The 17,091-nt window shown below is 33.6% G+C and overlaps 1 long non-coding RNA gene across 1 annotated transcript; it reads right to left on the reverse strand.

Moving 5' to 3' along the window:
- Positions 1-7,721: 7,721 nt before the first annotated feature.
- On the reverse strand, positions 7,722-12,910 carry LOC107865972. Its single transcript, XR_001672745.2, has 5 exons — positions 12,843-12,910; positions 10,450-10,912; positions 9,851-10,369; positions 8,884-9,291; positions 7,722-7,846 (listed from the first exon to the last, which is right to left on the reverse strand). It is a non-coding gene; the product is annotated as an uncharacterized LOC107865972 (long non-coding RNA).
- Positions 12,911-17,091: the final 4,181 nt, after the last annotated feature.

Below are 17,091 nucleotides of genomic sequence, written 5' to 3' on the forward strand. Positions count from 1 at the left end.
TTTTTAAAGTCAAATCTTTACAAATTTATTGATTACATTCTATTACGTACTTAAAACATTTAAAAATCTGGAACTTCTTAATTTTTTCTTATTCTAATAATTTTATATTTATTTTTAGATTTTTTAAATCTTATTAAAATCAAATTTAGTTGATTTAGAATTTTTAAACTAATAAAAAATGTATCTGTTGTATGACTTCAAATAAGGAAAGAGTTACCATAAATATATTTAATTAATTTTCAATTCTTAAATCAGAAAAAGATATAGAAATTCGGATGTCTTCTAATAAGGAATTTTTTTTACCATAAATACATTTAATTAATTTTCAACTCTTAATTATTAGGACGAAATAGTGAAAAAATAATTTTGTTTAAATATTAGGAAAAAATAGTGAAAAGGACGATTTTGTTTAAAGCAAGGATTTCAATGAAGGGCAAAAAGTTCAATTTACTTTTCTAAGGATATTCCCACTTTTTATACATAAAATATTAATTATAATCTACTTTTTAAATGCTTTTCAATTAGTTTAATTAATTTTCAATATTTAGAAAGTAGATGTGTGTGTGTGTGTGTGTGTGTATATATATTCATATTTGGGTCGTTACGTTGTAATATTTATCCATTAATTGCTAATAAAATGATCCAAAATCCAATATAAACTTAAAACCTAAACTTTTCACTCTTCATCTTATTTTTTAATCTCAACAGAGTTTTTCGCTCCTCAATTTTTCATAATTGTGGTTTTTCATTAGTGCATGGGTACTTGATCTAAACTTCAAACGAAAGAACTAACTAAAACCTAAACCAAAAAAATCGATTTTATGTTGGTTTGATTTGATTAATAGTTTTAATAAACCGACATAATTGGTTTGGTTTTTTTTCAATAGAAAACCAAACTAACCCGACCTATGTACACCCCTACAAGAGACCAACACTTTGTTTTTGCTAATTGTTGGATGCCTAATAATCAAAGAAATGCCTCTATTTATAGAAAATCATAATGTTGAACCAACGAATGCATTCTTTGAAGTGGTGGTTGTGGCGGTTAACTTATAACTCTTCTCAAAATGTTCACTTGTTTCATTCCTTCACTTGATGGGTGTGGGAAGCTTTTGAAGTGGTGGTTGTGACGGTCAACTTATAACTTCTTCTCAAAACCTTCACTTGTTTCATTCTTTCACTTGACGGGTGTGAGAAGCTTTTGTGGTTACACCCGTGGAATTCTTTTATTTCTTCTTGTACTCTTTTTCCTGTATAATTCATCAGAAAATATGCGAGGATCGAATGTAATTATTCATATTTTATTTAAAAATATAATTTTATATACTAAATTATATGAATAATTTATATCCATCAATTACCAAGATCCAAAAGATTCTTTGGGATGACTAATATTATTGTCTATTGGGTTGGTTATATATATATATATATATATATATATATGTATATATATAAATCGTTATTCGGTAAATACAGAATACCAAACGGTATTAATATCTTGTACCAAATCCAATTCCGAATACCAAAATATTAAAATTTTACTCCCAAATATCATACCAAATACCGAATTACCGAATACCAATTACCAAATTTTTTGATTTAGTTCGGTAATTCGGTTTTCGGTATTTTATGTCCAGTCCTACTTCCAGTCCCCTTGGGTTTTAATGTTTTCTCAGATCGTTCGATGTCGGGCTCGAGTACAGTGATGGGAAACAAGTTGATTGAAGACTTATTTTTCTCTTCATATCTTCTGACTCAGCTTCAATTGAAGTTACAAAGTTGACTCAATCCTACTCTTTATATAACAATTGTAAACTAAAAGTTACAAAGCCTAGTGTGACTAAGATTGAGAAACTTTTATATTCTTCTTTGAAGTTGCGTAACTCGTGTCTGTAGTCTTCTTCTTTTATAGTTTTCAACTGCTACTCTTCATAAGGAAACCCAAGAGATTTCTTTTCAATCAAGGATTTGAATCGATTCCTTGGTTGAGGAATGTAGCCGTATGATATGTCCATATGCGACTTTTATCCACGTCCATATCAAATATGTCCATGACATTTTATTCCTTTTGGTGTTGTAGTTATTGATACTTTTCCAAGTGTGTTTCTGATCCTTTCTTCCTCTTACTTAATTGTGATTAATCTGATTTGAGATTTCTTATGGGACTGAGATTCTCCTTCCATTTGTTCTTATTTTGATTGATTTTCTTAGATGCCGTGGATCGTGAATTGATATCCTTCCATTTCTAGAGACGGATTCCTTTATCCTTCCAATATTAACAGTCGTCACTATCCTGTTTGTCAGCTTGCTCCTTCTTTTTTCCTTATTTTGAATGATCTGCTTGGATGTTGTGGCTAATGATTTGACACACTCCTATTCTTATGTGAGACATCCTTTTATTATTGGCAGTCGTCCAAATTTCCTGCAAAGATCCACTCTTAGTTTGTCATTATTAAAACCTAAACATAGAAGGCTAACAATCTCCCCCCTTTTGCTAATGACAAACGTTAAACATCAGTTAACTTCCTTGTTAAGATAGTCGACTTTCTCCCACTGTCTTTCTGCCTTGGTGGTTGTAGTCGACTCTCTTGATGTGGTAGTCGACTAGCTCCCCCAATCTTGTTGACTGATATGATCGTCTTCTTCCCCCTTTGACATAATCAAAAAGACCAAAGCAAATACAAAATAAAGCAAAAACCAAACAAAGACAAAACAAAGAATACGAGATTTGCAAAGTTACACTAGGAAATAGCAGCAAAAACACATCGGAGCAGGAGTGTGTAGTATTTTAATACAACTCAGAGTATGAGAAGGGACAGACCCCCTTTTGAATGAGATAAATGAGTTCAACGTCATTTGGCTAGGAAATAGGTAAGGGTGTTGTTCATGTTTGAGCAGAAGCGGTTATAGAATTTCTCAACACTCTTGGTGAAGTTGGAGTAATAGTTCTGAACGGAGATTGCAATTGGAGGAGGAGGAAGACTCAGTCTTGATGAAATCTACCAGGGAGAATATTCTGTTAAATAGTTTTACCCCTTTCACTTTGAAATCATCCAGAGAGAGTTAGTGTTTGCCTATGTCGGTACCGGTCTCCTTGCTCAGCTGTAGCAGCTTGGCAGTCGACTCCTTGATGTTGGTTATTCCTTCCTCAATGGTGGTGAGCCTGTCTTTGAGTTCTTCAATCTCTTTATCTGCACAAAACATGGAATTAGACACAAATTTACTTACCTCGGAAGTGTCAGGCCGACTTTTGATAGAGTCCTTTGTACATCATTCTTTTTGGATCAAAATATAGCCCATGTTTGTGAAGGTTTTTGATTCATAAGTGGCAGAGACTTCTACCACTAGAAAGGCTAAGAGGTCAATTCCATAGTGAAGAAGAATCCGAGTGATGAGCAGACCATAGGGTAAATTGGTTGAGGATATAAGAGCTAACGACACTTTCTATCATATATTCACGATCCAGGAACTCCAGTTGATTTTGTATTTCTTAATTAGGCAGTAGAGAATAAACACATCTCTGCATGTCACATTACTGAGAGATCCCTTTTGAGGAATCAAGGTGGTTGCAATGATGTGGGCCAAGATTCTATTTTGAAAGCTAAGAGACAGAGGACCTAAAAAGGACCTATTTGAGTCAGGATTTGAGACGGCCTTCTTTGCTTCGTCAAAACTAACTACAAAATTCTCTGGCCAGGTGTCGTTCATGAAGGGTACAACACCTTAGAATTTGGTATCAAATACTTTCTCAAATAGAAAGTCATTGAGAATAATACATGTACCCAGAACTAGGGTTTTCAGCTCGCCGCTGTCAGGGCAATGACGAAGGTTGGCGTAGAACATACGGATGGGGTCTTAAAATATTTCCAAGCCACATAAGCGAAACACCATTGACAAGTCTTGAGCTTTGAAAAAGTAGCCAATATTGCAGTGGGATTCCTTTAGATGAGAGAGATTGATGACTCGACCAGAAATAATAGAGCGATTCTTGAAGGTGAAACTTTTCCTTATGAATTAGAGTCCAGAACTTATGCATGACCTGTTGAGGAAGAAAATATAGAGGAGAGGACTGTCGTTTGTTAGAGGACGACATAGGGCTTGAAGCAGTTCATTTTTTGGACACAGTTGACTAGAGAGAGTGAGAAGAGACTTCTTCTGAGGATTCATAGAGAAGGACGAGGTCAAAGTTAGAGGAATTTTGGTTAGGAGAAGTTTTGGTGAGATTCATCATTGAACAGGTTTTTGTCATGGTAAAGAAAATGGGGATGGATGAGTATAAAAGAAGTGGAGAAGAAGGTGAAAATATAGAGTTGAGAAAGAAAGTATAGGGGTTAGGGTTGGAGATGAAAGGGCGGAGGAGTGTTGGTAAGTGAGAGGGTAGAAAGATGGTAATGATGATGGAAGAGAAAAAAGGTAGCGTTTAAAGAGGTAGCTTTGAAAGGAATGAGGGGGAGTCAGAGAGCAGTCGACGTTTTTTGTGCTAAGAATAAGAGTCTTTTGAAAACCTTATAGATATGGTAAAATATATTGTACCAAGTTTTTCTAAAACAAAATCTTTTAAAATATATTATACCAAATTTTTCGTTTAAAAGACAAAATCTTTCCTTATGAAAATAAAAACATTATTAAAAAAATTTCTACAAGATGATTTTTAGAGTTAGCAAAATAAAATCACCACTTACTACCAGATTTCAAGTAAAGTGATGCTTTAGTATATAAAATAGACTTAGATCACTGGAGTTGTTACACATTATAGGCACAGATTCATAAGACACATAAATAACAAGTAGATGACACATAATTCACAGGATTTGAGTACAACAACTCCCATTGACTATGTATTCAACTTCATTCTGTTGGAAAGTCAACTAAGGTTCGGTTCTTGCTGAGTTATGAACTTAGGGCATCACCCATACGATAAAAACTTTCATCAGAATAGCAAAATTCTCACGACAAGATGTTAGAACTATCAGGAATAATATTATCAGCAGAAAATTGTACAATAAGAAAACTTGAATCAATTTTTGTAAGACCAAAGTTGTATCAATTTTACTTTCTAGAAAATTGTCATTTAGTAGGGAAGCACTCAATTTCTCATACTAAGCCTTTGGAGCTCGTTTGAGACCATGGAGTAATTTGACAGTTTGAAAACATGGTTTTGGATATGACAGATTTTCAAATCCTGGAAGTTGTCTTATGAAGACTTCCCCATGAATAAAATCATTTAAAACAGCTTAAAACATTTGAAGGCAGCAACTGTTAATAATCATTCGAATTATTTCTAACCTTGTCATGGGGAGAAAGGCTTCATCGTAGTCAATACCTTCTTGGTGGGAATAGCCTTGAGCTATATGTCTGTCTTTATTTCTTACCTTCTATACATAGTTAGAGATACCAGGGCAACCGACGCTTGTTTACTCACTCATACTCACTACCAGAAATTAGGTCTATGGTGACGGTTGCAAAACCGTTGCAATATGCTAAAAAACCATTGCCATAGACCTATCGCAACGGTTTGGAAAGCATCCCATAGGTGGGTGTTGCGATAGGTCTATGGCAACAGTTTCTGTGATGGTTGTCTAAACCGTCACCATAGGTTGAGCTATGGCGACGATTTTTGTTAATCGTCGTCATAGATAGATCTATTACGACTGTTATTTTTTGACTTATTGAGACGCCTATTTTTGTCTATTGCAGCGGTGACGAACCATCGCAATAGATGCTATTGCAACGCTTTGATTATTCTATTGCAACACTTTTGACTACCTATTACAACTAGGGGTGTACAGACCAAACCGTCAAGTCAAACTAAGCCGAAGAACCAAACCAAACCGAGAAAAAAAATTGACTTATGGTTTGATTTGGTTGGTTTGGCGTTTGAAAAAAAAAACCGATCATTCTTGGTTTGGTTTGGTGTTAACAAAAAAAAAGTCAAACCGAACCCAAATCAAACCGACATATTATATATATATATATGTATGTATGTATGTATGTGTGTGTGTGTGTATATATATATGTATATATATGTGTGTGTATATATGCTAGTTTAGTCGCACGTGCCTCGCAAGTGTAACGTTTGATTATTTAAAATTAAATAATTTTATCTATTGCGGAGATTTTTAATAAAGTGTAAAAGTTCAAATCACTTTTCAAAAATCTTTCACACTTTAATGTAATAATGTAAACATAAACATATACACATATATGTTTTTCAATTCCAAGTGGTTGATGGTTTCACTTTTACATTTGTATACCTCTTTCCTATGTTGCCACAGGATAAGAGAGACACATCAATTTAAACCATATTTGTGTTATGATATATATATATATATATATATATATATATATATATATAAATCGTTCTTTATTTTTAAAGTCAAATCTTTACAAATTTATTGATTACATTCTATTACGTACTTAAAATATTTAAAAATCTGGAACTTCTTAATTTTTTCTTATTCTAATAGTTTTATATTTATTTTTAGATTTTTCAAATTTTCTTAAAATCAAATCTAGTTGATTTAGAATTTTTAAACTAATAAAAAATGTATCAGTTGTATGACTTCAAATAAGGAAAGAGTTACCATAAATATATTTAATTAATTTTCAATTCTTAAATCAGAAAAAGATATAGAAATTCTGATGTCTTCTAATAAGGAATTTTTTTTAACCATAAATACATTTAATTAATTTTCAACTCTTAAATATTAGGACGAAATAGTGAAAAAGACGATTTTGTTTAAATATTAGAAAAAAATAGTGAAAAGGACGATTTTGTTTAAAGCAAGGACTTCAATGAAGGGCAAAAAGTTCAATTCACTTTTCTAAGGATATTATAATCTAACTTTTTATACATAAAATGTTAATTATAATCTACTTTTTAAATGCTTTTCAATTAGTCTTATTAATTTTCAATATTTAGAAAGTATATGTATATATATATATATATATATATATATATTCATATTTGGGCCTTTATGTTGTAATATTTATCCATTAATTTCTAATAAAATGATCCAAAATCCAATATAAACTTAAAATCTAAACTTTTCACTCTTCATCTTAATTTCTAGTCTCAAGAGAGTTTTTCGCTCCTCAATTTTTCATAATTGTGGTTTTTCATTAGCGCATGAGTGAAAACATACTTGATCTAAACTTCAATCACAATATTGTCAAAAATAAATATTATAAAAAAAATGAGAAAAATCAAAAAAACCAAAAAAAAAAAGAAAGAACTGACTAAAACCTAAACCAAAAAAATCGATTTTATGTTGGTTTGATTTGATTAATAGTTTTAATAAACCTACATAATTGGTTTGGCTTTTTTTTCAATAGAAAACCAAACCAACCCGACCTATGTACACCCCTAATTACAACTATTTCATTACCTATTGGAATGCCTATTTTCATCCAGTACAACGGTCCGTAACTGTTGCAATAGATTCTATTGCAACTACATTGAACCGTTGCAATAGCATCTATTGCGACGACATTAAACCGTTGCAATTGCCACATGTCATTAAATTGAAACGATTTGTATAAATAGTCAAAGTAATATAAATTTTTATCTACATACATTATAAATTATAACACAATATATACACATCACAAAACAAAATCATTCATTAATAATCTCATAATTCAAAATATGCAACAAGCTAGTAATTTAAACAAGTTCAAATGATTAGTTAAGTTTTTACATACTAGCAAGTTCAAGTGGCGATAAGTTTCATAAAATTCAACACAAAACTATTGATATTAGAGAATTTATCCACAACTCAAAAATCTTCTCAAGTAAGATCAATGTCTTCGTCATTTTCTTCACCTCTTTCTTCATTTTGGACACCTATAAAAAAAGAACAAATAATGTAAATTAGTACTTAAATGACAACATAAAAAGGACTATTCCACAACAAAATAAGTAGATAATCTAATTATTAGTTGTTTGTAATGAACAATACAATAGTTAGTTTGTTACATCTCCCTTCAACAGAATCAACTATTGCTGGAAGAGCAATACTCAAACTTAAAAGAGTGAGCGAAAACTCAAAGTTGGGGAAGGAGTTCTAGCCTTGAGAAACACTGGGTTCACCGAAATGACCTCAGAATTAGTAGCCAGTCCAGCCTTAACTATATAAAACTTAGATTCCCTAAACTTTGTAATAACTTCAATACTCTTTATCAAATTCTCCATAGCAGTATTATCATACAATTTAGAGCCATGTCCAGGCATTCCAACAGCCTTAATCACCATATTCCAGGGTGTCCTATCAGCATAGAACACTCTTAAACTCATCATTAGTCGAAGCCTGTCCATCCATCATAAACCCAATATTTAACTTTTCAAATTCTTTCAACTCCACAGACTTCTTCATCCCATCAAATCCACCAACCTCTTCATCAGGCACATACACAATATGAACATTTCTTAAAGGAACAAAATCTGGATCAATGTTTAGAATCGCCTTGATTGCTTCTAAATATTGCATGCCTAGACACTAATCATCCTGCGTACGTGCAAAGATTTTTTCATTGAAAGTCATGTGAGCGGAAAATGACAGGTGGGTCCATTTGTCGAGCTCGGCAGGGACGGAATCAAGATGGGAGTTGATGAGAATGGAGGGAAGTGAAGGGATGGAATCAAGTTGAAGTGTAGCAGGTACAGGAGCTGCATCAATGCTCAAAACTATTGGCAAGTACCCTAGACAAAAAAGGTGACATGCTCACTCTAATCTCAAATAACTTGTTGAGGTAGTTAACCTCAGAATACCATGCCACAATACCAAACTATCACCATCTAATCAGCAGCAGGCACACACAAAAAGCAAGAGAAATTCTACCAACAGATAGTTACTACCAACAGATCAAGAAATGTAAACTGACCTTGATTATTACTACCAACAGATGGACGGTTTATTAGTTGATTAGCAAGGGCTTATCCTGACGAATGAACATTGAATCCTAGCATATTAGGATCAAGTGTTAATCCTGTATTTAGACACTGAAGTTGTGCAATGATATTCATTGTAACTTCACGCTCAATGACATCTCTTTGAACATTCATTCTTTGTTGCATCCTCTCTTCTAGTTCATCCAATCTCTTCTCCACCAGTCCATCAAGTTTTAAAGAGGATCCAGAATCACTTGCTTTCTATTTCAAAAGAGTCTTGGTAACACCGCGTCTGAGTAGTCTTACTCGACCAGGATGATCAGGCCCCATAACTATGGTGAATGCATCAGTTGATTGAGTACCACTTTACTTTCTTGAGTCTCTACTCTCTCCATTTCAACCTATACATCGGATTCAAGAGCAAGTAAATTTAGTTGATTCAATATTTAAGAAAACAATGATCCTGATCAATTTTGAAATAGAAAATTCCATACTATTTTTCTTGTAATCTCTTCAGATGTATCCTTATATACTCGATTAGATTTTCTTCTTCTAGTAGCCACAAAGAATTCCTTATTCGACAAAGCACCTGAATTTTCCTTCATTTTTTCCTAGTTTCATGCAAGTTAGCATTAAAATATTATCAAGTAAACGCAACAAGTTCATAGAAAAAATATGAGAAAACACTGAACCTTGCGGATTAAAGCAAAACTTGTTTTTCTCATAGTGTGTGGATACTTAAAATTTTTCCTGTTTTCTTTGTTAGTCTTGGAAGTATCTTGCAAGTCAATATTTATGAGTTTTTAATATAAAGATTAAGGTAGTGAAGGTTTAAACACACAGAATTTGATGCCTTATATCGATAGAAAGAACAACGTAAAAAGGAAGATTAGGTGTGATGAATTCAATAATAAATGCATGCTAATAATAATATAACAGTTGTCCATATTGATATCATACCTCATCTTCTTCGGAATGCCAATGCTTAAGGAGATCCTCAAATACAGGTTCTGGAATAGAGATAGGTCTTTTTGCCCTTCGAATTTCATCATTGGTATAGGCATAAAAGTGACAGTTCTTGAGTCTGGACTTATGACCTCTAAACGCAACATTAATTATCTCATAGCCCAATTTTTTCCCTTGTTGGGAATGTCATATTTCTCCTATAATTTGGTTGAATTGGATTAGTGTAAAAACTGTGAAAAGCATTCCAGAAGAAATCAAAATATTGAGAACTTAGAACCTGAATATAACTCCACATATCATCGTGTGTCTTCAACTTTGTCCAACTGAGATTAAGAGTATAAAATGTCCCATTCCTTGCCAATGTTCCAAGAAAGTTGGAAAATTCAGTGACTACTGCTTTAGTTGGACCAATAGGCTGGTTCAACTCATTTAGCACTATCAATTGACGGTCAGTCCGTCCATGTACTGCTTGCATTTGTGTAGCTCCTCTTTTTCTTTTATTAGTTGAAGGGCCTACAATAATATTAACAATAAAATTACTAAAATTCAGATAATTTTTGAAATAGTATGAACTAATATATATATATATATACTTGTCTTCTGTGGATTGTTCATTTTCTTGTAAATTAGGATGTTGTGACTGATTATGCTGCACTCGTTCAACTGTGGGTTGTGATGCATGAATGGTGGAGTCTGGTAATTATTGTCGCACTTGCTCCTCTATAGGTGTTGCTAGAAAGGCGGAATCCGGAGACACCTGTTGCACTTGTTCTGATACTTGAGGTATAGCTAGCACCTGTTGCACTTGTTCTGGTACTTTAGATATAGGTGGAACATTTTTTGACTTCTTCTTTTCCTTCTGTGTTTTATTCTTTTCCTTTGCATTTATGTAGCTTGTGCTCTTCTTCTTCTTCTTCTTCTTCTTCTTCTTCTTTTTTTTCTTCTGTTCTAGTATTTGTTTGTTTCGTAGAACTACTAGTGATCCAGCTGAAAGAAAGTTTTTAGCTTTTTGATGATTTCTCGAACACCCTTGTTGATTCATGATTCTTTAAGTCTCTGTAAGATCAAGAGCAAAAATGTAATGTCAATCTCTTTAGCTGCTACACATCTTATTTTTTCTTCACCTCTTAAATCATATAGAATATTATATAGTGTTTATCGCCACTTTGACAGGCTTCAAATTAATATAACTAAGATAATCTTGAGATTGTTGCATTCAACTAGTTATAAACAACCCACAAAGAGCTAATTGTTTATGCTCAAAACGATAGTCATGGCCTGAGGGAAAGACATTTCACTAAATATCTGCTAGCATACCCGTCTCGCGTGAATGTCTGCCAAGCAGATTCTCTATTGATAAGACATGACCATTTTTATTCTTCCTTTTCTTCATAAGATAATCAGAAATCCAGCAACAATGTAAGAACACCTCATAGGATATAATGATGAGAGATTAAAAAAATTTAGTCCCTCAGTAAAATTCTGCTACCACTAGTGTTTCGTATATGGAGTAATTAAAATAACATGAGATCTATTATTCAATAGGGATATGCTGGATGATGGACATATTGATACAAAGTTGATTTCCCAAGTTATCAAATTCATGGGCTAAAAAGGTAGAATTAAATAGTTATATAGACCCAAATGGTATGACGGATAAGATCTAACTCAGTCCATCTTAAACTAAATACTGATGGTTGCAGTAGTAATTTTAGTAGTGCATGGGGCATTTTGCTAGGAGTTAACTCTCTTTAATAAATTATATGTCTTCATGTTCTGTTCAAAAGGCCAGAGATAAGACAAACTTTGAGTAGTAAGGTATGCACAAAAGCAAATCCGGTGTCTCCCACACACAAAATCTCATTCTTAAAAAACACACACTTTCGACTGTTCTTTTAGTAATCAACTCAAACTGAAATAGGACAATCAAGTGAGCGGGACGGAATCAATACATGACAAGAAGCCAAGATATCTCAGACATCACAAGTAAGACTTAGGTGAATTAAATGCCTCTAAACAATCTTGCAATAGCAGCAAAGCAAATCAGAATTCTAAAGAAATCTCAAGACCAAACTTAATGGGATATACTGCCAAATTTGGATAAATGTTGATCCCAAGGTCATAGAATATACAAACTTCAGTGAAGAAAAAATGTACAATTTAATCCAGTAGAAAAATTGATAATGAAACAAAGTCAGAAACAGAGGTAGAAGAATTGTCTTGCAAAGACTAGACTGGTTTTTCATTTTTCTTCTCAGCAGTATCTTTAGTCCACTTTAGTGGAATGGTCAAAAAGCAAGCATATAGCTGACTAAAATCAACAAAACAAGTCGAGCTGAAAACCAGCAAATAAATACTACAGAAGCTCATCGAAATCAATTAATCAATCACTATGCATGTAGTGTTCTTGCCTATGTTATGATACAATAATATTCAGCTATCATCTAGACTACTATCTGAAATATGCCAATTAAATCCTTTTGACATGCATTCTACCAGCAATCACGACTGATCAAATTGAATTTAATGAATGAAATATTGGTTAGAAGAGATTTAGTGTTCATCAAAGAGTTGACTGCAAAATAAGGTAAGCAACCAAAAAGTCACAATCGTCAATCGTTATTATCATAAAGTTTTTCATATATGTGGAGTAAACAACTGCATATTAGCCATAGTAGTTATTATCATAAATTTTTAGCCTTTTCTCCTAAAGATTACCTAGTTACAGATACCACTATCTCATGATTTCAACTGATCATTGTTTATCAGCCATACTTTTTTTATCCTCAGAAACATTCATTAAGGTATTACTAATAATGATACCTTGATTGATACACTCATACAAGAGAGGCCGGTGGTAAAAGGGAGAAGGAAATTATCGCGTGAAAGCATGAAAACAGTAGAAACATTAATAAGGAGCCTTAATGGAACAAAAATGACAAGTGTATAATTCCTCCATAGATATACTCCACTTAATGCTTCTTACCTGATGTTGGTAGTTGATGTATCTTCCTTCAGCACAAATAACCAAAGATCACCACCACTGCTTAAAACTGTACAGTTGTAACACAATAAAAATCAAAGCTCAGTGTTTGTTCTCAATAAAGTTAAAACAACCTTATCACACCCCTAATATACCTGAAATGGATATCTTGAAAGAACGACTACTAGCTGCTTAGAAGAAGTTCCTACTGTTGCATAGTCAATTAAATCCTGTGAAAGAAATCAAAGAGCAAATACTACGACGTAATGTTCTCTCTATATTGAGAATTAAAGTGATCAACTTTCTAAACAAGCATGGATATAAAATATGTACGAAAAAAATTAACACTCACACCAAAAAAAATGAAACAATGATAAGGATATATTTAAAAGAACTTTCTTGTCTAATCATCTGCCTCCATCCAATCCTAATCAGTATCGTCAAACTCATCCTCATCGTCCGATATTTCCACAACTATATCTTCTAAAAGTTCTTTAGTAGATGGAATAGCAACAACAACAACGGCTCCATCTTCTCTTGCCCATCTAAAGTTACCCCCATCCAATCTAGTTGAGGGACCAATGTCATCATTAGGCTCCCTCCAAAATGTTTCTCCTATATTAGGGAAATTCTCTTTCTCTAGATCATACAAATCAACAGGGACTTTATTCCTTGCATAATAAATATCTTTCTCAATTGGATCCGCAACATAAAAAACTTGATAAACTTGTGATGCCAACATAAAAGGATCATCTTGACTGCATAACTTGTTGAAGTATACCCAAGTTAACCCATACTCATCTAATTCATTCTGATGCCAATCACATCTAAACAATACAACACTAAAACAACCATAGTAATCAATCTCAATGATATCTCGAATGACTCCATAATAAACCACCACTCCATCTATGGGATTTTGGTCCCTAGCACTAGCAAAACTATCAGTTGTTGCTGATAAAGTCACTCCACTATTCTAAGTCTTGCGTGGGGCATTCCGATCTTTTGTATGAAATCGATATCCATTGATGAAATATGCGCTATATCTCTTGGCCACCGTATTAGGCCCCTTAGATAACCATTTTAAATGATGGGATACTTTAACATTTTTAACGTTCTCTTCAAATCAACTGTTGAATTCCTGACTATGATTCCTTGCTCTTGCCCATGCATTGGATCTATTATGATTACTCAATGAATTTTTATGTTCCCTGCAACCAAGAATATTGAAAAAATGATTACTCGGTCGTTATAAATAGATGTTTATGTACCTTATCATAAACACATAAATTAAGATAAATATGTAAAAATCTTACTCGATGAACTTTTTCACCTCTTCATCTCCCGTGTTAAAAAGGACATATCGATGTGCTTCATAACGTAACTTTGCATCCATCAAAAAGGTGTAATTTTTTTCTCACTTCCAATTGGATGACCATTCTTAGGAAATATAGGGGACAAATTCAGAATGGATTCCTCATCTTCAGTTTGGTACCTACTAAATCGCGTCTTCACACCATCATGTAGGTATCTTGAACAAAAAGTCAAGCACTCTTTAACCACATAACCTTCTGCTATTGATGCTTCTGGACATGATCTATTACGAATGAGCCCCTTAAGGTTACATAGGGCCCTCTCAATGGAATACATCCAACGAAGATGAATAGGACCCCCAAGCTTAATTTCATTTACTAAATGAACAAGCAAATGTAGCATTATATCAAAAAATGCTGGATGAAAAATCATTTCAAGGTTAGATGTAATTTCACCAATTTCAGACTCCAGTTTTTCAAGATCTCTAGGCCTAATTACCTTACTACATATGGCTCTAAAAAAATTGCACAACCTAATCAATGTCAATGCAACATTCTTAGGTAGCACTTTCCTAACAGCAACCTGTAGCAAGTGATGCATTATAAAATGAGCATCATGACTCTTGTACCCTGGTATCTTCATATCTTTCATATGCATACGACCTGATATATTTGAAGCACACCCTTTAGGTAATTAGAAATTTTTCAAGACACTGCAAAATAATTTTTTCTATTCCGGCTCCATGGAGAATGAAGATTGAGCCAAACTTACATTTCTATTACTATCTTCTATCGATTGTAGCTCCTTCCATATTCCCATTTCTTATAAGTCATATCGAGAATTTACATGATCCTTTGACTTTCCATCTATATCCAATAAAGTTCCAAGCAAACTATCACATATATTCTTTTCTATGTGCATTGGATCAAGATTGTGCCTCAATTTGTTATCCGGCCAATATGACAATTCAAAAAAAAAGATCTTTTCTTCCAAGGACTCTTATTATCTTGAGACCTTTTCTTTTTGCCCTTTCCAAAAACATTGTTGAATTCGCGCAACTCTTTAAGCACTTCTATACCCGATAAAGGAATGGGTGCGAGTCTATGTTCCTCCTTACCATCAAATGACTTCCAATCTTTTCGCAGTGGATAATCAAGTGGCAAAAATCTTCGATGTCCCAAATAACACATCTTTCGACTATGTTTGAGATATTGAGAGCATGTGTTATGATTGCAAGTAGGGCATGCCAATTTTTCCTTGGTGCTCCATCCTGAAAGCATTGCTAATGCTGGAAAATCACTAACTTTCCATATCAAGGTTGCACACATTTTGAATGTTTGTTTGGTTTCAGTAGCATATGTATCTATTCTCGATTCCTATAGTTTATTTCATTCATCAAGTAGTGGTTGCAAATACACATCAATATCATTTCCAGGAGAAGATGGGCCTGGAATGAGCATTGATAACATAAGATACTCCGGCTTCATGCAAATCCATGGTAATAAATTATAGTTCATCAGCATAACAGGCCATGTGCTATGAGAAATACTCATAGTTCGAAATGGATTGAATCCATCACTCAAGAGACCTAACCTAACATTACGAGGATCTCTAGAGAAGTCTGGATACAAACGATCAAAATCTTTCCATGCTTGGCCATCAGTGGGATGCCTTAGATTTCCGTCATTCGGTTGTTCATTAGCATGCCATTTCATTGCAACAACTGTTTCAGGACACATGAACATCTTCTGAAGCCTGGGCTTTAAGGGAAAGTATCTTAAAACCTTTGAAGGAATTTTGGAGCTTGCATTGGTTGAGGCATCACCAACACTCTTCCATCTAGAAGTCCCACATATAGAGCAAATCTTATCTTTCTCATTGTCCTTCCAGAATAATATGCAATCATTAGGGCATGTATGTATTTTGTCATAATCAAGACCCAAATCTCTTATCACATTTCTGGCCTTATTGAAAGACTCTGGTATCTAAGCAAAGGGAAAGGTCTCTTTTATCAACACTAAGAGATTTGAAAATGCTGCATTACTCAACCCATGCAATGATTTAAATAAGAACAACCGAATAGTGAAACTCAACTTACTAAAATTCTCACACCCCGGATATAATTGTTGTTTTCCTTTCTCCAATAATTTAAAAAATTTAGCTGCATCTTCAGGTAATCGCTCTCCAACTCCTTCTCCATGCCTCGACTCAGCATCTATATTTCTAAACGTATCGTGAAGTAGTCCATCAATATCATCACGCATATTAGAACCTTCATCATCATTGATTGGATGATGTGTCTTTCTCGAGGAAGCATTTTCTCCATGGAAAGTCCATTTGGTGTAACTAGGAAGAAACCCTCTAGAAAGCAAGTGATCCTCCACCACATTTCTATAACGCCAATGTTGATTCTTGCAGTCTCTGCAAGGACATAATATCTCATTTCCTTAAGCAGCTCGTTCAAATGCCTTTTCAAGAAAATATTTCACTCCACGCTCGAACTCATCTGACCATATTAAACAATTCATCCAACTTTTATCTTCACTATCCATTAAGATCCTACATATATAACACATCAAAATCACCAAAATTATGATTCATGCTAAGCTAAAATATGAACATTGCAAGCCACGTGAAATAGAAAGCCAAGAAAATTGCACAAAAATTTTAACAAGTTTAACAAACATAAACAATCCGTACTAAGAACACTTCACCGAATAGAAGAACAAAATTATTAGGTTTTTGAGATTACAAACTTAACGATATCTCTTACCTAGGTTGCTTAGACTCTTCGAAAATGTGAACCAACAACAACAATATCAATGAACCCAAGTACCGTAACTAGAACCCACAAGCAATCAATCCAAAAAAAAAACTATAATCAAGTAAAAACATCGTCTTACGTCAACTTAGTGTTTTTGCTTTCAAGACTAAAGAG

Source organism: Capsicum annuum, chromosome 3 (genome assembly GCF_002878395.1).
Source record: "Capsicum annuum cultivar UCD-10X-F1 chromosome 3, UCD10Xv1.1, whole genome shotgun sequence".
Taxonomy (NCBI): domain Eukaryota; kingdom Viridiplantae; phylum Streptophyta; class Magnoliopsida; order Solanales; family Solanaceae; genus Capsicum; species Capsicum annuum.